Consider the following 22,306-nt stretch of genomic DNA (forward strand, 5'->3'; position numbering starts at 1 on the left):
TCATATCAATAGACAGTATTTTGCTGTTACAACTGGTGCTTCAATGATCATCTTTTAAATAACATCTTTGGACATTGGTGTGATTTATCTACAGGATACATTTCTTGAAGAGGAATTGGGCAAAAAGAACATGCATGTGCCAAACTGCCTACTCAGAATAATACATTAAAATGTCAGCTTTCTTATTTGGTGTTTTACTATTAGTTTGTTACAGAATTTTATTTTATCTTCTCACAGATATTTGTTTTTTTCTGCTTCTCATTATGTCTGAGCTCTACCCAAACATCCTTTGGAGAACCATCTTTTTCCCATGTAGTTGGTGGGGCTCCATTAGGAATAGATCGTGTGACTCAGTCCCAGCCAGAGTATTAAATCCTCCTAATAACATTGTTTATTTTAATGCCTTTATTTTTTCCCCAGTTTTATGAGAAATAGTGTATATTTAAAATGTATAGCATAATGATTTGATATACATAAACATTCTGAAATGATTACTACCATCAAGTTAATTAACACATCTATTACCTCACATAGTTGCCATTCCTAATAACATTGTTGATTCAGGGGTGGACCTAAGACCTAAGTTGTTCCAAAGCTCCAAACTCAAAAGAAAGTCACCAGGAAGAGCTGTTGTTTATTTTTGGCTGGAACAAAACCAGGTTGGATGTAGGCATGAAGTTGCTGAATGTTACATTGCCTCCTTGTGGCATATCAATATGGAGGAAAGTTAAGCTGAGAGCTGGAGGCAAATGGTGGGTGCCTCTGGACCAAGTTTAGATGAAAGCCAGAACAATCTACCTCTGGATTTTTCAGCTGTGTGAAATAATAAATCTCACTTTTTGCTCAATCTGGTTTGAGTTGAGTTTTTGGTCACTTATGACTGGAAGAGTTCTATTGGATGTTTCTACCTGTTTCTCCTAGCCCTAATACACTAGAAAGTTTAAGTAATTTTAACAATTTCCTTTTACTGAGTACCAGTTATGTGTCAGGAACTGAACTAGATGCATTACATGCATTATCTCAATCCTCACAACTATTCTTGAAATGCATAATTATCCTTTTACTTTACAGGGAAGGAAAAAGAATTCCAGAGAACTTAATTGTCAAGGCTAGACAGCTGGTAAGTAGTGAAGATTCATATTTCAATCACTATGATTCTCAAACCCATCTTTTATCCTCCCGGCCACTATTTTGCTAAGATTTAGAAATTGGAAGCTTGAAAATGTGCAGCATCTGTGCTATGGGTTATTGTTTCAGTGTTTTATTTAATATTTTGCTTGTATGATGCTTTGCATATTTCTAAAAGAATTTTATACATTAAAAAATATCCAGATGCTAAGATCTGTTTATTTTCTCTAAACACTGTGCTGCTGTGCTTGAAATTTAGTAGCTGTCTAGTGAATCGTGAAGTTTGTTAGACTTGATAGGACCAAATGTCATACTGTTTCCAGACCAAGTTAATGCTAAGAAAGTAATTCATGTGCTCTGGCTGAGAACAATTTTTCTCAAGAAAAATTCACTTCATAGTAGAATTATAACTGTACGGGACACTGATAATATGGTTAATATCATTTAGAGAAAATATTATTTCATGGATGATTTAAAAAAATACACAAGAGAAGATGGTCCATCTCTGGAGAGAAGAAGAAATTAGTGGGAAGAAAACCCCACAAAAATCTAGGTATATTTGAAAGAAGGTACACAGGCTCTTTTACTTCAACTTTTGCCCCTAAATAAACTCTATTTAACTAACACTTACTTATCAGAGTGGTAGTAAGTATCTTTAGTTCACTCTGAATTTACTACTTTGGTGGGAAGTATATAGGACATATCTTTGGCTTATATAGCTGCTTAATGTGTTTTCAAAGCTGTTCATATTAGCTTCTATGTTTTACCTTCCAGGGCGTCAGTTGGTGTTGAAGATCCCTCTGCCTCACAGTCATGGAACTCCAGATCAGGAAGGCATGCTGGTAATCACCTAGGCTAGCGTTCCCTAAAGTGTTTTCAATTATACTCCTTCAGGATATTAATAACAGGATTTTATTATTTTTTAAAATTTCAAAGCCAAAAATGATACAGTTAGAACTTGTCATAGCTCTACTCTTTGGCTCTACCTTCCATTGTTTGGTTTTATTCTTGAATAAGCTTGTCTGTTGGGCAGAAAGCCTGTCAGTAACTTCCAGGGCTACATTCTTCCAAGTGTGAATCCAGTGGAAATGAATGAGCAGTTTTATCCCGATATTCTCAACAAAAGTTTTTATTTATTTATTTTTTTGACATTTTAATTATAATGTGTCTTGGTGTGCTCCTCTTTGGGCTAATCCTGGATGGGACTGTCTGCACTTCCTGGACATGGGTGACTGTTCCCAGGTTAGGGAAGTTTTCAGCTATTATCTCATCAAATATTTTCTTGGTCCCTTTCTCTTTTTCTCCTCCCTCTGGGACCCCTATAATGCTAATGCTAGTGCACTTTATATTATTCCAGAGGTCTCTTAAACTGTCTTCATTTCATTTCATTGTTTTCTCTTTTTTTCTGTTCTGTGGTGGTGATTTCTGCTTCTCTTGTCTTCCAGCTCACTGATTTGTTTTTCTGCCTCTTTTAGTCTACTATTGGTTCCTTCTAGTACATTTTTCATTTCAGTTATTTTATTCTTCATCTCTGTTAGGTTGTTCTTTATTTTTTCTATATCTTTGCTAACAACTTCTATCTTCTTGCTTTAAATTTATTTTTATTTTTTAATTGAAGTATAGTTGATTCACAGTGTTAGTTTCAGGTGTACAGCATAGTGATTCAGTTATATCTACATATATATATTTCTTTTCCATTATAGATTATTACAAACTATTGAATATAGTTCCCTGTGCTATACAGTAGGACTTTGTTGTTCATCTATTTTATATATAGTAGTATCTGCAAATTCTGAACTCCCATTTTATCCCCCTACCCTCCTCCCCTGGTAATCATAAATTTTTTTTTCTGTGTCTGTGAGTCTGTTTCTGTTTTCTTTTCTCTCTCTTTTTGAAGTATAGTGAGTTTACAAAGTTGTGTCAATTTCTGGTGTACAGCATAATGTTTCAGTCATACACATACATACATATATTCTTTTTCATTATAGGTTACTACAAGATATTGAATATAATTCCTTGTGCTACACAGTATAAAATTATTGTTTATTTTATGTATAGTAGTTCATATCTGCAAATTTCAAACTCCCAATTTATCCCTTCCTACCCTCTTTAACCCCTGGTAACCATAAATTTATTCTCTATGTCTGAGTCTGTTTCTATTTTCTAAATAAGTTCATTTGTGTCTTTTTTTTTTTAGATTCAACATACGTGATATATGATATTTGTCTTTCTCTTTCTGGCTTACTTCACTTAGTATGATAATCTCTAGGTCCATCTATGTTGCTGCAAATGGCATTATTTTATTCTTTTTATGACTGAGTAGTATTCCACTGTATAAATATACCACAACTTTATCCAGTCATCTGTTGATGGACATTTAGGTTTCTTCCACAACTTGGCTATAGTAAATGGTGCTCTTATGAACATTGGGGTACATGTATCTTTTCGAATTAGAGTTTTCTCTGAGTGTATGCCCAGAGTGGGATTGCTGGATCATATAGTAACTCCATTGTTAGTTTTATAAGGAATCTCCATTCTGTTTTCCATAGTGGTGCACCAAATTACATTCCCACCAAAAGTGTAGGAGAATTCCCTTTTCCCCACACCCTCTCCATCATTTATTGTTTGTGGACTTTTTAATGATGGCCATTCTGACTGGTGTGAAGTGATACCTCATTTTAGTTTTGATTTGCATTTCTCTCAGTAAAAGCCTTGAGAATTCACTCTGACTTTGCTTTTTTTAGGTGATATACTCTTCTCACCACCACTGCCCCCACCCTTGCTCAATCAGCATCATCTGGAGGTGGGAGGTGTGCCATACTTTGGCCTCACTTGGATTATGGGTCATCTGTCACGCTTAGTGTCAGGGCATGGACGTCAACCCCAAAGGATCTAGATGGACTGAGAGTAGAGAAGGGTTGATTTCCAAATGAATAGCAGAGGTAGTTGCTGGAAATAGGATGAATAGACACTGGGCAGTCACAAAGAGCAAATGCCCATTTCATGTGCACCTTGAATCTCCAGGATGATGGGTAGAGAATGCAAACACAGGCACCAATGGAACTCCCCAATCCCCGTCACTCAGAAATTTGCCAGTTCAACTTGGGAAATCCTGATTCTACAACAACAACCTTATTTGGAGAGATACTCCAAATGATGAAGAAACTGAGGTTGAAAGAGATTAAATGACTCACCTGAAGTTTCATGGATGTTTATTAGAGAAAAGGCAGTCACTGTGCATTGTGGGCTCTGATTGCTTGTCCACAAAATCTTGATTTTTCTACTCAGGCATCTTTTCCCTTTCCCCTAAAGGTTCCCTTGTTCTACAAAGCAGGAAGATCCCTGAGAAGACCACAGGGCTTCTGTACATTCACAAGTGCATGGGAATGTTGGCTCTAAATTTAGACTTTTTTTTTAAATGACTGTTGTCAGGAAATGTATTCTTTTTGGCATTTATTCCTCCATCCCAGCCTGTTTCTTATTTTAACCTGTAGAGTCTGAACTGCCTTATAACCTAGGGCCAAGTTTATGTCTATGCTGTGCAACAAATGAATGATGTGACATTGGACTCATTACTCTTCTCTCCCTGGGCCTCAGTTTCCCTCACTTAAAAAATGAAGTGAGGGTCAGGAGGAGGGTATAGCTCAAGTGATAGAGCACATGCCTAGCATGCCTGAGGTCCTGGGTTCAATCCCCAGTACTTCTGTTAAAAAATAATTAAATAAATAAACCTAGTTACCTTCCTCCCTCAAAAAAAAAAAAAAAATGAAATGAGGGTGGAGTCTAGACGTAGTCTAAGGCCCCTTCCAGCTCTGCCATTCTGGTCTGTGTCTCCTCAGATTCCAATTCAATAGGTGACCTGGGTTTGGATCCCCTACTGTGTGTGCCAAGCTTATTATTTGGATTTTTGACCTCTCTACCTTGTTCTTCCACCTAGATCTATTGAAATTTTTTTTGTGATATATATTAATATTCTTATTTTTATTAGTTTTAAAATTACAAAAGTGACACTGTTCCTTGATCAGAAGTTTTCTTTCATGAAGCACACTCCCAATCACAATTCCTTCCCTATTAACAACTTGGTACAGAGATCTCCATATATTTATTGCATTAGTATCTTTCTTCCTCTGTCTTTCCCCTATTTTTCCTTTGGGTTCTTCTATTTGTTATCAGCCCGTTCCTTTGAGCTCTCATCTTGCCTTAGTGATATTTGTAACCTCCACGTTGCTGCCTTCATACTTGGTTTTAGCCCAGTGCTTTATTTGACCCTCATTACTCTAGGCTAGTCATTTTTCTCCAGAGAGTGCCAGCTTCCAGGAGTTCCGTGTTTCGGTCCTGCTCCCGCTGTTGTTCCCTGGCTTTCCAGAGCTGCCCAGTACAGGGAGTAAAAGTGGGGTCTTTAGAGCCAGGCTCCTGACTTCAAGTCACAGCTCCAACACATACTGACTCTGTGACCTTGGGCAAAGTACTTCGCTTCTCCAGACCTGATTTTCCGTCTCTGTAAAAAGGGGTACCGTTAAAAGTGACCTCATGGATCTTGTTAGTGTTCAGGGGGTTTTGCATGTAATCTTTTCTCAGCCTCATCGCAACTTCCAACTCCAGTTCAGGTCCTGGCACACTGTAGGTTCTTAAAACTGTTGATCCTTTTTGCAAAGCACTTCACATTAGCAAATTGAATAAGCTACATTGGCAGATACAAAAACAACAATGAGGTCCAAAGGGGTTGAAATAACTTGCTTAAAATTACACAGATAGTAAGCAACAAAGCCAGGATTCAAAATCAGATATTTTTTGGCACCAGCTTCCTGTGCCTCTCCTACTCTCGGCAAGGTTAACCCATATTTTATTTATTGGGAACCTTTGATACACTCCTGATGCTCATGGAGGCTTCTGCCCTCCCACTTGGAACCTGGTTGGTTTACTCTTTCTTAGGCATGTCTTAATCGGCTTCTGCTTCTAAACCCATCCCCTTCTACTAGATAATTAAGTGAGAAGGTCCTTCCCCTCCTTAAAAAGGACTAGATCTTATATTAAATACAGAGTTTACTCTGATTTCAGAGTCTTTGTTACTCAAGGCAGAATGGTTAGTAGAAAGGGTATTGAACTAAATCGGTCCAAATGTTGATTTTTTTCTTTTAGTAGTTACATGGTTTTGGCCAACCCAGTTAATTTCCCTGAGACTTAGTTTCTTTATTTTTTAAACACGTATGATAATATTAATAATATTTGCCTTACAGGATAACTATGACACTGGGGGTCAAGTATGATAAGTGCTTGGGCATAGTAGATTTTCAGTAAGTCATTGTTACTGTTGGTAATAGTTATTTCAACTTGTGAGAGACCAAGCTGTCACAGACCCCGAAGATATTTGATATTATTTTGGGGGCTAATCTTTGAGTATGCTGTCTTTCAGTTGTGTTTGTGAAGGGTGGGGGAAGAGAGTGGCCTGGTGAGAAGGGCACACATTTTGGATATAGATAGGCCTGGATTTGGATCTGGGCTGTGGCAATTACCAGTTGTGCAAACAGGTAGGCTGTTTAATCACTTAGAGAGCTTCAACCTCTTCACTTGAAAAAAAACAGGAATAACAATACCGATCTCATAAGAGGCTTTTGAGGCTTACCTGAAACAGTATAGGTAAGGCATGGCAGTGATTTAAAAAATATTTGTCCTTCATAAGATGTCGTTACAGAACATCTCAATGTTTGTTGTATTTGTCATTGTATTCCTCTTTGTGCTCTTAGCACTCAGCACTACTGTCACAAAGTAGGAAATAAAAAAATGTTTGTTGGACTGAATGGGCCCTTGAATTGAACAGTATAAACACTTTATACCCAAATTGTTTTTTATTTTTGTTTTTAAAGAAACTGAGGTTTATTTTCTATCCACCTTATTTCTGTTTTCTGTTTAAGAGCCTGGGGAGGGACAGCTTAAGACTGCTCAGTGGTTGTTCCTACACGTTCAGTGGCCTGAGCGGTGGGAGCTGCAGACCAGTCCTCAGTGAAGGCCGAGGGCGCCCGTCTTCTGCAGGGAACTGCTGGGCGGGCACAGAGGCACCTGTGCCTTCAGACCCATCTGCGACCTTGGGAGGAGTAGCAGTGAACTCGGGAGCTGGAGGGACTCCCACACCCTGACGTTCCTCCTTGGTCATGGCCTTCTCGGCGGTGGCCTGCTCTTCCTTTTCAGTCCCTTCACGACCTCTGTAGAAGCAGAGATCAGGTGTGACCTCCCACGGATGTTGACAAGGGATGGTACATGTGCAGAACTTCCTGGGCCAGCATCCAGCACATCAGACCCACTGAGGGAGCTCCCTTGTTGTTTTAAGGGTGACACTGTCCACAGGGCATGGAGTGTGTTTTACGGGGAGCAGTGGTAGGTGGGTTAACATCCAGCGCCTCTGGGAGAGGCTGGTGGTCAGCCCTGGGATCAATACCCACCAGAATACGCGGCTCCTGGAAGGTTGCCTGGATCTGGTTTGGGAAGGCTCTGGGAGAGAAGCAGCCAGCAATAGGAGTGGCCCCAGTGGCAGCAGCAGCCTTCAGCTTAGCCCTCCGGCCGGTGTTTTTAGAAGATATGACACTGATCGGCCAGTTTTAAATGGTAAAATGGCACAAGCCATCAGCAGAAGCTTCTGCTGGGTCCCCTTCAGATCTATAATGTAGAGGCCATCACTTTTCCTTTTGTAGATGTACTGTTCCACTGGGAAGTCAAGGTTGGTGCCACCTGAGTGGGTTCCTGCTGCAAGAAATTTAAGGACATCCTCCTTCCTTATCTGTAAGACACCAGAGACTCTCGACATTGTGAAAATTTCCCTTTAAGTTATTATGGAAACTCAAGGCAACACCATCTGGACCCCCCTCTGGGTGGTGACAAATGGTACACCCAAAGTTTGATTGCTAGTACGTTTGCTCTTCTGTGGCTGGAAGCCCTGAAAAATAAAATGTTAAGGGAGTTTTATGCTGAGTAAAACACCCAGGCTTAGAAACTGGTGTGCCTAAGACCTCGAATTTCTTTCTGGCTCTCAGTACGAGAGTCATGATTATTTCCCTTGCGTCATCCTCTGCATGTGGCTTTTCATCTTACATTCTGGCTTTGCTCCAGGAGACGACACACTGCCTTATGCCAGGGCCTGGTGAAAGGTAACACCCGTGATGGCCAGGCTGGGAGGAGCTCACTTAACAGCGTGGGTCGCTGACTGCACTTTTCAGTGCTCCACCTCAGTGGGGTAAAAGCAAGAGTGAAAAATTCCAAAGGGGCCTAAAATTTAGATTTTGGACTGATAGTATAAAGAGAAGGCTTTTTTTGCTCTGAATTGCTGCAACCAAGAGTGAGTTTCTGTCATTTCCCCAAGAAATGAAAAATGGAATTTATGATGAATGGTGGTTAAATAAAGTGATCTGGACTTATTCTTTCCAGCCTAGTGAGACCCATCCCAACCTTTTACAGACAGATTCTTTAAAGACAGCATGAGAAACCTCAGTGTCCTCTGGAGGCTTTTGTAAATGGATGCCAGCCCAGCCTTTATTTAACTGGCTTTATAAGTCATGTAATTGCCCATCTTGGTATAACCTCTTCCCAGACTCTGCTTAAGTGAGGACAAAATGAGTTGAAGTTTCTTCTCTTCTGCTGGAAATACTGAGCTAGAGTGTTTTTTTGTTTTTGTTTTTGGTGGTGGTTGTTGTTGCTTTAACTTCATCTTTTTTCTTGTTGCCCTTGAATTTGTTAAAGTTTCTCCATTTCTCAGTATTTTCCCCATCTGTATAGATTATGTTTGGTGTGGTTGATGTTCACCTCAATCCAGTTCAGCAAACTGCAGCAAACATCTACTGTGCTCCTGGTCAGTACAAAGCATGCTGGTGCAGTTTTCTAAAGCTTCAACGTAGTCTTTAGAGTGGCAGCATCCAACACATATGTGGCTATTTAAATTAAAATGAATTAAAATGAAATGAAATAGAAATTTCAGTCCTCAGCTGTCCTTGCCACATTTCCAGTGCTCCACAGCCGTATGTGGTGAGGGGCTACCGTGCTAGACAGCACAGGTATAGAGTGCTTCCTTCACAGTGGAAAGTTCTATCGGACAGTGCTGTTATAGAGATTATGAGTGTGGCCTCTGGAGACAAACTGCCTGGGCTTAAAAACCTGGCTTTGCCTCTTGTTAACAAGTAAATTCACCTTCTAAGTCTCAGTCTCTTCATCTGTAAAATGGAACTAATAATAGTAGTTACCTAACAGGGAATTTGTGAGGATGAAGTAAAATGAGGTACTTAGAGACTTAGCGCAGTCCCTGGCTCATAGCAGGCCACTAGGGGAAGGCCTGGGGGAAAGGGAAGTTGCAAACAGCAGTGTCCAAATAGTGGCTTTATTTAGTGGCTGAAATAAGATACAAAATAATTTCTCTTTTAGTTAAAAATCTGGAGGTAGGCAATCCAGGATTGGTATGGCATGTCCAGTTAACAGGATGAGATATGCATCTGCTGTCTCCTTAGGTTCTGGGAACTTAGGTTCCCAGAAGTTTCCTCTTGACATTTCCACTTGTATCCTATTGGCCTGAATTTAGTCACATGGCCACACCTAGCTGCACAGGAAACCGGGGAACAATCTTTTCTCTGTGTGGCTGTATTTCCAGCTAAAATTTTTATTACTGATAGAAGAAGAGGGAAATGGATATTAAGGAAATCTGCTACTAAGAGACAAGACTGAAGCCGGGTTACAGAGGTGTTTAATGCAGCCTAAGGAGTTTGTACAAGTTTGCTTGGGCTCTGTGGAGCTTTGGATATTCTCCATGTAGGGAGTTAATACAGTTAAAGGCTGTTCATGGTAATGGACTCTGACATGGTTTCTCAAACCAGCGATACTTACCCCGGCAATACTCAGACACTTTCAAGAACAGTTACTTTCAATTAAAAACAATTTCTCCCTTAATCTTCCAATATGCTTTCCTGCTCTCCCTCCTTTTTAAGAAAGGGGAAAGGTAACCTGAGGGGAGGAAGTGTGAGAAGGCAGCCCTTCCACCTGGCAACTCCCCCTTGACTTCCTCCAGTGTACCACCTGCCCTATCAAAAAGGGAGGAGAATGGAAATCAGTTCTTTGTTGAGGGTGGGTAGCGCTGAATAGAGTGAATTGGTATCTTTTTGTTATCAAGATAGTGTGCGCTCTCTCTGAGCACTTGTGCTTACCTCAGGCACTGATTTGTTGGTGGTGCACCCTGCTAAATGCTAAGCAGCTTTAAGACAGAGTTCAGATCTTAACTTGAGTCCACGTCCGCTGCAATTAACACAGTGCCTAGTGCGTAAGGTTATGGAATACCTGGATAAACGCTGAGCACATGAATGCTGCCTAGATTTTGCTGGCCTTAAAGTAGCTGTACTAGAGCTGAAATCCTCATACTGTTGATTATTGTTGAGTCTGTGGTGAAAGCATTCCAGGCAAAGGCTAAGAGAAAGACTTGTGTAAGGTGGTGACATAGTTGTCCACCTGGAATGTGCTTCTGCCCAGAGTCCACTGGACAGTGTAGCAGTCAGATAGGTCAAATAGTTTGTGTTCAATCCTGGAGGCTGTCCTCTCTTTTCTTACTTCCTTTTGCTATTCTAGGCACTGGTTTACTAAGACAATAAAAAAACCTACTGAATTTGTGTGCTTACAAGATATATCCTGAGGGAAGCTGCTCCAGTAAGATTTTTAAATCCAGAAATATTTACAGAATCTGTGTGAAGCTTTATGGTAGGGGTCAGAAGAAAAAAAAAACCCTTGCTTTCAAGGAATTTATAATCAACAAACATTGTGCTAGGTAGTAGGGATCTAAATATGATTGGCTAGGCCCCTACCCACAAGGGGCTTACAACATAGTATGAAAAACAGACAGATAAACAGACAATTACATGTATTATGATTTAGTGTTTGAACCCTTCTCAGGGCCAAATGTACATATTTTTGGCTAAAAATTTGTAGAAATTATACATTTGAGATTTTGTAAAATCTGCAGACACATACTAGTTAAGTAATGTGTAAAATGTTTTCAGAGAATTGGATATATTTCAGGAGTGGCAGTGATATGATATGCAACCAGGAGAGAGAGAAGGGGGGGAGGAAAAAAAGAGGGTTGATCATTTTGAGGTGACATTAAATTATCTTTTGACACCTGCTGTATCTTTTTTATAACAGAAAATGGAAACAACTCTGTCCTTGACCTTCAAAAAGAAATTGACTTACCTAGCTTAACTATTCAAACAAACAACTGTGTACTCTCTTCAATTCCTATGATGATTTTGATTTACTGTAAATGACTGAATTTAATGAACTAAATTATGCTATTTAAATGCATTTTGTGAATGGTATTGTAGTTTGTTACAAAGCATTATGTCTATGCTAAATTGTGCTGTAAATGATATGGCATGGAACATATGTGCTGTATTCATAATTTAACTGTTGCTGTGGAGTGTCTTCTTGGATAGGACATACTGAAAAAGGAGCCTTTATTTACCTGGTGAAATGAAGGTGATATCTCAGCAAATCACTAGGTCTTACTGACCTTGGCAGAATTACAGTGCTAATATTTTCACATGGATGAACTATTCTTGAACAATTTCTCTAATGTATATGGCAGGAATAGGCTTTCCATTAAAGCTGGATATATATGGTATATCTTCTCTTTCCATATTTTTCCCCTTCAACAAACATTTACTGCAGTCATAGCAAGGATAATTCCATCTCCATTAAGGTTCATGTTTTCTCCTGGCCTCTCAAATGGTAGAGATAATAGAAATCAAGGGTTTGTCCTGCAGTTATGCTGGTGATCTCTGAAAGGACTTGCATTAGATAACACCTCGCTCTTCTTCTTTCTGAATAATTTGAGAGATTTTTAAAAAAAGAATAAATGCTGAGGCCAAAATACCATCTTTATTACAGATACAGGCTATGTTGACTTAGTGTGGGTGCCAAATGGGCTTTCTAACAAAATCCTGACATTAGCTATACTTACTTACCTACTAGGCCCTGGGCTTTCTTACATGGAAGAACTGCTGAGGTTAGATTTTTAACATGGAAAAGCAAAGGATTTCTGCTTTCTGTAGGTAGGCTCACCTCAAGAGAAATAAAGAGTTGAGCCAATTGTGCATTCTTTTTTTATTGAACTATAGTTGATTTACAATGTTTCAGATGCACACCCAAGTGGTTCAGTTATATATAAATATATATTCTTTTTCAGATTCTTTTCCATTATAGGTTATTACAAGATATTTGAATATAGTTCCCTTCCATCCAGATCTGCAAATAATACTAACAATTTAGTTTTGTGTGCTCCAGTAAGATTTTTAAATCCAGAAATATTTACAGAATCTGTGTGAAGCTTTATGGTATGAAGTAAATTTGTTATATAAAAATCAGATTTAGGTTAAAAAAATTCAGAAAATGATTAATTCACTCAAAGAAATCTTTTGCATAACAAGTTCCCCAAATGCCCTTTAAACATAATTAGAATGAAAAAAAATGTTGCGTTTAGATCTAAGGTCTCTGGAACACTTCAAGTATATAAAACGAGATACAGACATTTAGAAACTGCGTGAAGGAGAATACAATTACAGAAATAGACTTGTAGATGAACAAATAGAAACAGGTGAAAGGCAATGTAAAAAGGCTCTCTGAATATTCTCACGTTTAGTGGGTTACAGGCATGCTCCAAGCTTTCTTTTTTGAGAGTTAGTGGAGCTTGTGGCTCAGCCTAAGAAGTTTAAGTATTATTTCAACCAATCAGGTGTTCACAGATTCATAAAAAAGACACGTCAGGTGTATGCCAGATTTTACTAGGGTTATCCAGAGCAGAACTTGAATGAAAAACTTTAAGAAAATTCTATTTTTGTTTTTAATCCATTCCAATGTCAGGGATTCCCCCCCCCCCCCCCCCTTTACTATCTAAACTAAGCCTCTAGCTAGATTCTCACGGAAGAAAAGGCTATCACCTCTTTGTCAGGACACTCCATGTACACAGGGTCCCTTTCTCTCAGGATTATTAAGACCCGAACCTGCAACTATTTTATGGTGATACTGTTAAGACCTGGGAAGTGGGAAGTTTCTCTCACTAATGTTATGCCCTCTTTTATCCAAGTGAGTCAAAGCCGGTTGAGGGATAGAGGTAGTCTTGCCAGCACTTACTTGTTGGTTCAGGCTCTTGCCTCTGCACTTGTGGGGGCCTAGTTGCTATTTTATAGTAATGTTTTGGCGCATAAGACTAGGTGACCTTATAATGATAATAAGAGTAGGAAACATCTCTTTATATAAAGTCAAAAAGTAAAGAATAGAATTAATTATAAAACTTCTGAAATATCTTTCATACTTGTGGCAAAATTGACTGTTTGTATTAGGTTAAAAATTACTCTTAGAAGAAAATGTTATGGGCCAGTGTCATAGGAACCAAGCACAGCACTGACTTTGGATCAGGTCTGGACAAATATATTTTGGTTTTTGCTAAAGACATTTAAAATGTATTTAAAATGCATTTAAAAGTTTTTTTTGGGGGGAGGGTCTATACTTCAGTGATAAGAGAGTGTGCTTAGCATTCATGGGGTCCTGAGTTCAATCCCTAATACCTCCATTAAAAAATAAGTAAATAGATAAACCTAATTTCCATGAAATAAAATAAAATGAAATAAAATAAATTTTAAAAATACTTTAAAAAATACGTTTTAGCCTACTTGATTTATGGTATCCCTTGATGTATCTTCATGTTTCTTGGGTATATAATTTGCATCAAAATTGGAAATTTTTCAGTCATTATTTTTTCAAGTGGTTTTTCTCTTCCCTTCCTTTTTCTCTCCTTCTCGGACTCCAGTTACCCACATATTAAACTGCTTGAACTTGTCCCACAGTTCATTTTCTTTTTCCAGTTTGTAGTGTCAAACTACTGTTAATCCTATCAAATGTGTTTTTCATCTTAGACACTGTATTTTTCACTGTTAGAAGTTTGATTTAGGTCATTTTATTATCTTCAGTGTCTCTCTTTACCATGTTCATGTGTTCCTCTGTTTTCTGGAATATATGGAGTATATTTATAATAGCTGTTTTAATTTTTTTTCTCTTAATTTCTAATCTGTTTAATTTCTGGGTTTGTTTCTATTGATTGATTTTTATCCTCAGTGTGGTTCATGGTTTCCTCCTATCATGAGACCTAGCGAATTTGGGTGCTAGACTTTGTGAATTTTATGTTGTTTAGTGCTGGATTCTTTTGTATTCCTATAAATATTTTTTGAGCTTTATCCCAGGGCATTCAGGTAACGTGGAAATAAATTGATCCTTTTGAGATTTGCCTTTAAATTTTGTTAGGGCGGACTAGAGCAACTTTTAGTCTAATTTGTCTGCTACTGAAACACTGTCTTTCTCAGGTCTCTACCTGTTGCCTTATATATTACGAGCTTTTATTTTTGTTTTTCACCCTGGCTGTTGGGAGTGTGAACTATTCCCAGCCCTGTGTGAGCTCTGAAAATTGTTCCACCTGCTCTTTTCCAGTGGTTCATTTTCCAGCCTCGGATAGTTTCCGCGTACATGTGTGCTGATCAACTCTGTATGAGACTTAAGGGGTACTCTCTGCAGGGCTTCAGAGCTCTCTTCTTTGCTGCTCTGGCACTCTCTCCTTCATGGCACTCTGTCCTGTGATTCTGGCCACCTTGGCTTCCCCACATTTTCAACGCTGTCTCTCAATTCAGGGAGACCACCTCATTTATTTTGCCTTCTCTCAGAGATCACTATCTGCACTGCCTGTTGTCTCATGTCTGAAAACTATTATTCCATGTATTTGTCTGCTTTTTTAGTTACTCCATTGTAGCCAGAAGTGGCATCCTAAAAGTCAGTATATTTGAAGACTCAAGTGAGAAGAATGCTTTCCAACTTTCTATTCGTATACCCTAAAAATGTTTAACACACTGTATTTAAAGGCATTTATATAAACAATTGAAATCTTTCTTTGGGGAAATTAAAACAACAAAACTTGATTGCGTATCATGATTTCATATTTTGCAGATGTTAATATTTAATCATATGCAGAGCCATTTAGCTTAAGTGCATTAATGTAACTCATTTAAAAGAGGCCAGTAATTGTCCTATTAACTCTCAGCCTGGATGTTATCTGCTCTGCCCTGCTAGTAAGGCCAGAGGGGGACTCTTCTATTGGCACCCACAGAGATTGCTCTGATCTGTTGAAAATCCTGTTAAAATCTAATTACTTAGGAGAATCAGCCAGGGAATATCTAATGAGCTCAAGGAAACTCACTAGAAGAAATTCTGTGTTACTAACGAATGAAATGTCTTCTGTCTTTCAATTATACTGGTACCATATGAACATAATTGCTGCCTTATAAAATATGACTCTTGTTTGTTGTTTTTTAATTGTGTGTCATGAATTTTTTTGATCGTATGAAAATAACTTAATTTCCTATGGAGGACAAATGACAGTTTAAAGCTCAAATAGGCATGCTTTATTTCCTCAAGAAGATTTGATAACTTGTTCAAATAACTTGTTATCAAATGCTTAAAAAATATACATTATTTAGTGAAACCACTACACAGGTATGAAAAACTTGATTATTAAAAAGTAAAAGAACTTGAATTTTTAGACTAGAATGAAAAACTTATTCATTGGGAAACTCTGGAAAGGATTATTCTCTGCAATCATCTTAAAAATATTGCCAAAAAATATGAAAAGTAAAAATTCACTTGTTTCACTTATTTTGTGAGTATATCTTTGAGACTCCAAGTGTAGTTTACATTTCCTTCTCTCTTTAACAGTTAGCAATATCTTTTTTTCATATCTAACCTAATTTTGTATTTCAACTTTGTTGACTTTCCACTTTTCTATATTTAAAAAAGTGAGTGGTTGGTTAACTATGGGGTTTGGAGTCAGAAAGACCTGAAGTATTCAAATTCTAATTCTTCTCTTTACGATGAATTTCTTAACCTTCTGAGTCTCAGTTTCATTTCTATATAATGGGGACACTAATTAATATGTTAAAATTGTTGTGCTGATTTTGTGAAGTAAAGCATGTAAAGTGCTTAGCACGATATCATTCATGCTGTAACTGCTCAAGAGATGGTAGTTATTATTTTTGAAGACTAATTAAAATTTGGTATAAGAAAGAATTGTGATATCTAAGATTCATTAAAAACTAATGTAGGGTGAATTTCTATTATCCTAATGTATTTCTATCACCATGCTCATATTAAATTTGTTGAAAAAATTAAAAAGGGTCTATTTTTAGTAGCATGTCGGTGAACTTCATTCCAAAGTTTATCAAGTTTTTAGCCAGTGTGTCATTTTATGACATAGATTGATTTCAGCAGATGACACCAGAAACAAAATGTGGCTTGGTGATACATTACTTAGAAAAATACCTGTCTTTCTGATAAATTATTATTGGAATATTATATGATTTTAATGATTGAGGAGAAAAGGACTATTACATATTATTTCAACAATTAACAATGTAACTATTATTTAAAATGATTATCTGGCCTATAGAACTCTGGCAGTAGAAATACTTAAATTGGCAGTGCTTTTATTTTCAGTCATTTGATAACATGCTAAAATTAGATTTTCCCTTTTGCCTAAAATATAGATTAAAACACTTTTTAAATCAGACTATTGGAAATTGATATATAAGTAGCCTTATAAAATGACTGTTGTGTATTATAACTGGGCAAGGAGGGAGAATTATTATGGTAGTGTTTTCACTTAGAACACTCTCTTTTATACTTAAAACTCTTCTTGTATAATCCATTAGTTCTTATAGCAATTTTATGAAGTAGCCGTACAGTACTGCATTCAAAACAATAAAAAGAGACAGAATTTTGGTACAGGTGTAGCTCTGATTATATTTCTAGTGTAAAAATATACATATAAAGTATAATATACAAACTAGGATATCTCCATAAAAGAATATTTAAATATTTAAGATAATTTGCTAACATTTTGTTAATTTAATACTTCACATGGATTTGATCTTAAAAACAATCTGATTAAGAGATAATGAATGATATTACTTGGTGGGAGAAGAAGTTAGAATTGAATTTACAGTAACTATTTGTTTAAAAGTTTATATATAATAAATAAGCATGGTGAATTTATTTTATCTGACAGAAATTATTATTGCTATAATCAAAGATCAAACATCAGCTAATTTGTTCATTTAACAAATATTTATTGAGGGCTTATTATTTGCCCTAATGGGAATGTAATGTTGAACAAGACAGGCAGGGAAGAGGAATTAGTAGATTCATTATTAAAGCTAATATTTTGCCACAGTGTCAGTTCATGAAACTGTTCACTCAGCTGAAGTGTCTGGCAGAAAGTGCTTTGGTTGTTGCTATTGGCATATGAAACTACTTGCTAAACCTGGCTTTGCTGAGAAATTCATATACGTAACTTGATTATGTTAGCACATCGTCATTAACCAGTTTCTGTTGATAACAGATACAAATGCTTTACTTTGACAAATAGAAGTGAAAACAAAAAAGAGGTAGTCTTACATCTTTCTTTGTGTCTTTCCAGGGTTGTGCTCTCTGTTTGGAAAACTTCAAATGTCTCAATCTCTAAAGCCTGTGACATTACTCCCCCTACAAGCCCCGCCTCCCACCCTGCTCTCTGCCTGCCCCACATACACATACTTCCACAACTTTGCCTGGCCTGTGGTAGGTGCTCAGTGAGTGTTATTGAATTAGTATAATTAATAATTCTGTTATTCCATTAGGTTATATTCCTAGTTCTGTTGTTAATTCCCCTGTGATAATCTGGCATAAAGCCAAGTCACAGGGCCCCTTAATTTTCCTGAATGAAAATGAACACTATGAACCAAAAACGTGATAAAAATATACTGAGAATTGTGAGATACTAGTTTGAACTGTATGAAATTGTGATATTTGATCATTTTTTTTTGACCTACAAAAATAAAAATTTCATCTGATTCAACCTAATATTTTTCCTAAGGTGTCTTAACTTGACCAAAAATGTAAGATAATCATCCAAATGATCATGATTCCAAATATGTTAATCACATCACTGCTTAGTTTTCTTTCTACTTTTCTATCTGTTTCACCTTGATTGCTGATTTTGGCCTTGCGTTCTTCACTGAACGGTATTTTATTACCAAAAAATTAATTGCATAATATACCTGTCACTCCAAATAGTAAATTATATATTTTTTAATGTTAATGAGCCCAGAGTCCAATAGGCTAGGCCTGGAAAGCAGTATTATTTGACTTCTCTAAGGACTTTTAGGTAGGGGATTGTGGGTAGTGTTTAATTTCTAAATTTCATAATAGTTTTTAAAAAAATATCAGTTTTTTTCAATATTAGAAAGTACCTATAAAACTAATTTTTATTTTTTGACAAATTGGAAGATTTCACTAGTCTACAATTTAAAATTATTATTGTGTTCACTCTGAAACAAAATTTTTAGCTCTAGTCCACTAATTTCTGAGTTATTCTGATAATACTGTGAATAAACTTATAATTTTCACAGAATATAGTTATGACAAAATAATATTTCCTCAAGAAACTATTATTCTGTCTACGAAGAAATCGGAATATTCCAAAAGTTATTTTTTTCTGGAAAGGCCACAGATGATCATTCTTTTCTTTTTAAAATAGAAAGCAGCCCTGCTGAATGAGTTAAAGCTCTTCGAAGTAAGGGTAAGCCTGCTCTTCTGTGTGTTTCACATCTTTTAAGGAAAGGCAACATAATTTAATTTGCCCAACACAGGGCATCTGGAAAGATGGCTGGAGAAGACAGATGTAACCTGGCTCTTGTGCAAACACCAGGAATCCCTTATAGCTACTTCTCAGTTAATCCAAGAGCCCTGAGTGAATACCTCAAATGAATAGTCTCTAGGTTCAGAGCCTGGGATAAAGTTTTCATTGGTTGACATCAAAATGAGGGGAAAAAAGATAATATAAATTTTACATAAGCTAAGTTTATTGAATTGTGAAAGAACTATTTATGTTCATATACTTATATACATATATATTTAATATAGCCCACATTTTCTTTGTAAAGAAAAAACATTTAGAATTGTTTTAGATTCATGGCAAAATTCAGGAGGTACAGAGATTTCTGAGATGCTCCCTGCCCCTGTAACATGCAGAACCTCACCTATTATCAACATCCCCCACCAGGGTGATACATTTATTATAACTGATAAACCCACATTGACCCATCATTATCACTCAAAGTCCATAGTTTGCATTAAGTTTCACTCTTGGTCTTATACACTCTATGGATTTGAACAAATGTATACTGACATGTGTCCACCATTATAGTGTCATACAAAATAGCTTTAACTGCCCTAAAAATCCTCTGTGCCCTTCTCTCCTCCTCTCCCTGGCAAACACTAATCTTTTTACTGTCCCCATAGTTTTGTGTTTTCCAGAGTGTGCATATAGTTGGAAGTATATGGTAGGTAGCCTTTTCAGACTGGCTTCGTTTACTTAGTAATATGCATTTAAGTTTCTTCCATGTAATATAGCCCATCTTCTATGGTATTATAGTAAATGATTTGTTCAGTGTTCCTATTTGCTGAAATAGTTAGTCATCCTTTGTAACTCTCCCAAATGCTTTTTTTTTTTTTTTTTTTAGTTTTTTCCTCTTTTTTTTTTGGTGGGGGGAGGTAATTAGGTTTATTTATTTATTTATACTTTTTGAGGGAGGTATTGGGGATTGAACCCAGGACCTCATGCATGTGAGGCACACGCTTCACCACTGAGCTATACCCTACCCCCCAAATGCTTTTTAAAATGTCCTTGAAATCTAAAAATCTTGGAGATATCTATTGTATATGCCCATTTTCTTTTTTTTTTATTGATTTATAATCATTTTACAATGTTGTATCAAATTCCAGTGTAGAGCACAATTTTTCAGTTATACATAAACATACATATTTTCATTGTCATTTTTTTCTCTGTGAGCTACCGTGAGATCTTGTATATATTTCCCTGTGCTATACAGTATAATCTTGTTTATCTATTCTACAATTTTGAAATCCCAGTCTATCTCTTCCCACCCCCCACCCCCTTGGCAACCACAAGTTTATACTCTATGTCTGTGAGTCTATTTCTGTTTTGTATTTATGCTTTGTTTGTTTGTTTGTTTGTTTGTTTTAGATTCCACATATGAGTGATCTCATATGGTATTTTTCTTTCTTTTTCTGGCTTACTTCACTTAGGATGACATTCTCCAGGAGCATCCATGTTGCTGCAAATGGCATTACGTTGTCAATTTTTTTGGCTGAATAGTATTCCATTATATAAATATACCACTTCTTCTTTATCCAGTCATCTGTTGATGGACATTTAGGCTGTTTCCATGTCTTGGCTATTGTAAATAGTGCTGCTATGAACATTGGGGTGGAGGTGTCATCCTTAAGTAGGGTTCCTTCTGGATATATGCCCAGGAGTGGGATTCCTGGGTCATATGGTAAGTCTATTCCTAGTCTTTTGAGGAATCTCCATACTGTTTTCCACAGCAGCTGCAACCAACTGCATTCCCACCAGCAGTGAAGGAGGGTTCCCCTTTCTCCACAGCCTCTCCAGCATTTGTCATTTGTGGACTTTTGAATGATGGCCATTCTGACTGGTGTGAGGTGATACCTCATTGTAGTTTTGATTTGCATTTCTCTGATAATTAGTGATATTGAGCATTTTTTCATGTGCCTATTGATCATTTGTGTGTCTTCCTTGGAGAATTGCTTGTTTAGGTCTTCTGCCCATTTTTGGATTGGGTTGTTTATTTTTTTCTTATTGAGTCATATGAGCTGCTTATATATTCTGGAGATCAAGCCTTTGTTGGATTCATTTGCAAAAATTTTCTCCCGTTCCGTAGGTTGTCTTTTTGTTTTGCTTATAGTTTCCTTTGCTGTGCAGAAGCTTGTAAGTTTCATTAGGTCCCATTTGTTTATTCTTGCTTTTATCTAGTCTAGGAGAAAATTTTTGAGATGTATGTCAGATAATGTTTTGCCTATATTTTCCTCTAGGAGGTTTATTGTATCTTGGTCAAACTGGGATGTTACTTGGCACATAATAGGTGCCAGGTAAATATGTTTTGAGTCTAAAGGGTAATAAAATAGAAGAAACTTATAGGTAGGTGGATATGTGTCATGAGTTCTAGAAAGAGTTCTAGATGGGAAATCTTTTGTACATAGGTGGTAACTGAAGTCCGTAAAGTATGAAGACAAGAGGAGCTGGGCCATACTGTAATGATTTTAAACCCCATGATGCTGTGTTTCCTCCTCAACATATATGCAAAGGAAGCACAAAGATCAGGACATCTTACAATGTCTTCATAGCAGTTATTTGTTCTATGTGCCTCCTAATTTTTTGGACCTTCCATTCTAGATAAAAATGTGAAATTCTTTGGATTCTACTTGTTGAATCTTTAATTCCAGAGCTAGAACCTCTTTTCCTCTAAGGCCTTAGTCACTCTGTGTGCTGTTGGAACTAAGGATAGTCCTTTAGGGTGAAAAAAATATGTCAGAACTAAAGGATTATTTAGGGGCCTTTGAGTCAAATTGGCTTATTTCCTGATAATAAGTATATTCTCTGAAGAATGGGCCACCCTACTAGAGAAGCATGCCTTCTTTGATAGGGCATGCAGCTTGAGAAGAGATGTGTGTGGAAAGGTAAGGAAGAAAGGAGACCCTAGCCTAGCCAGCCAGAACTAATAAAGCCAGCCTGGCAATCAATGGAATGACAGATGTTTCAGCCAGATCACTCTCACACCCAACAGAGATGTATGGTTTTCTTACTCCTATGTAAAAGAGCAGCCAGAAAGACTTTTGTGCAGCCTGGCCTTTGCTACCAGCTGTCTGGCTGTTGGTAGGACTTGTCTCTGTTTATGGTTCCCTCCCCATTTCATCCCAAGGGATACATTTACTCCATAAACCCCATTCTTACATGCTGGTTCAGTCCATCCACCTGAGTAGTTCTAAAGTTTTCTTGGCTTGATTTTAATTCCTGGACTTTTTTTTTTTATTGGGGGTAGGCCCCAGCTAAGCTGTGAAGTTGGCAAAGTTCATTGTCTACAACTCTGGGATTCTTTCTGTGGCGCTCTCTCCCTGGCTCCCTGAGGCCTCCTCCCTTGCAAGAGACTGTGCACCATATTTATACAGTTCCTGCCTTAATGGAGATCAGGGTGACAGTGTGACA

General features: G+C 37.3%; 1 long non-coding RNA gene across 2 annotated transcripts in view; it reads left to right on the forward strand.

Moving 5' to 3' along the window:
• Positions 1 to 22,306, forward strand: part of LOC123615297 (uncharacterized) — a 125,007-nt gene that overhangs the window by 44,033 nt on the left and 58,668 nt on the right. For both annotated transcript variants that reach the window (XR_012511203.1, XR_012511202.1), the window contains exons 3-4: positions 1,072 to 1,120; positions 1,903 to 1,970. This is a non-coding gene — a long non-coding RNA (uncharacterized LOC123615297). The remainder of the gene's footprint in view (positions 1 to 1,071; positions 1,121 to 1,902; positions 1,971 to 22,306) is intronic.

This window comes from Camelus bactrianus, chromosome 13, assembly GCF_048773025.1.
Source record: "Camelus bactrianus isolate YW-2024 breed Bactrian camel chromosome 13, ASM4877302v1, whole genome shotgun sequence".
Taxonomy (NCBI): Eukaryota; Metazoa; Chordata; class Mammalia; order Artiodactyla; family Camelidae; genus Camelus; species Camelus bactrianus.